The 1,621-nt window shown below is 33.1% G+C and overlaps 1 pseudogene; it reads left to right on the forward strand.

Moving 5' to 3' along the window:
- Positions 1-787: 787 nt before the first annotated feature.
- Positions 788-906, forward strand: LOC112478570 (annotated as a pseudogene).
- Positions 907-1,621: the final 715 nt, after the last annotated feature.

Consider the following 1,621-nt stretch of genomic DNA (forward strand, 5'->3'; position numbering starts at 1 on the left):
ACATAGGTCTTTTGAGGAGCTGCAGTCTTAGTTTGGAGAATCAGTTTGGGGTAGCTAATTGGAAATTGTCAAAATGTGTTGCTTCAGTTCCATGAAAATTTACCAGGCTTACTTTATCAACCTAGCAGTAAATATGATAGTAGCTCTGATTCATGCATAACTGCTCATAATTTTCCAAGTGGTTTTAACTTTACTCGAGATAGTTTGAATATGAGTGACATTTCTGGCCAAAGTATCATAAGAGTAATTATTGATGGTTGAATAAATTCACTATAAAAATATCAGATGGTATTAAACCTGAGACAACTCATTCATCAAGTATTTGAAAATAAAAAACATACTAAACCTCTGGCCTTGAACCACTTATACCTTAATTGGTACAAGGGTCTGTAAAAGGCCATGATAAACATCAATATTTTTGGTTTTCTGGGCTATGTGGTTTCTGTCACAACTAATCAACTCTGCTGTTGTTAGCCTGAAACAGGCATAGACAATACATGAACGGTTTGGTGTGGTAAAACATTATTTTGACATATAGGCATTGGGGCCAGATTGGGCCCATGGGTTGTAGTTTGTATTAGTAGTTTACCTTACTGTAAATATTAAGAGTTGCATATGATACAAATATAAATCAAATGAAGAAGAAAAGTTAAGCCAAGCATAAAAAATAAGAAGATAATTGATACCAAAGAGAAATGTCATAGGAATTCAGAAAAGTCAGATTTCTGTGATGGAAGAGATTCCTTAGATGATACAATTTTGAGTGTTTCTATAAATTCCCTTTATCATCTATGGCCATGCCACCCTGAACAAGCCCGATCTCATCTAATCTCAGAAGCTAAGCAGTGTCAGGCCTGGTTAGTACTTGGATGGGAGATCACCTAGGAAGACCAGGTGCTGTAGGTGTAAAAAATAAAAAAAAATAAGAGATTGTAAGCTGACAAGGTCCTTGCAATCTGTGAGGTCAACCAAGGGTTGCCTCACCTAAAAATAAATAAATAAATAAATAAATAGACAAACAAACAAATAAATAAATAAATGCCCTTTATCTGATTTTGTGATGAGTAACTTCATCATGATCCTGTCAGTTTCTTTGATTATTCTTTATTTTTATTAAATTATACTATCGTGGTTTATGTGATCTGGATTGGGAGAAACCATTTAATGGCTGTGTTAGATATTTCTCTATATTAGGATCAATCATAAAATCACGAAAATAACTTAAATAAAATTTTTTCCATAGGCCTCATCATAAGCTAATTTGACAAAACTATTATACTTAAAAATTGGATGTTAAAATGGTTCAGCTTGGGAGATAAAGGTAAATAGATTCCTAATCCATTTATCTATTGCTTTCAGCTCTAGAAAGAATTTCACACATTTTGCCTCAACACTCAGGTGTGATTTGTAGATGAACGAAAATATCATTTTCTGGAAAAGAAAACCTTTCTCAGCAATTGAGTCACTTGCATCGATCAAGTTTTTTTTGTCAAATGATGCCTTCATAGATTTATTTTTTCTACCATTAGTGATGATATATATCTAAATCATCCTGGGCAGCATTACTCTGTACTTGTTCAGGAAAATCCGTCGACAAAATAAAGAAGTTACTATACTTTAT

Source organism: Pteropus alecto, unplaced genomic scaffold, assembly GCF_000325575.1.
Source record: "Pteropus alecto unplaced genomic scaffold, ASM32557v1 scaffold61, whole genome shotgun sequence".
Lineage (NCBI taxonomy): Eukaryota > Metazoa > Chordata > Mammalia > Chiroptera > Pteropodidae > Pteropus > Pteropus alecto.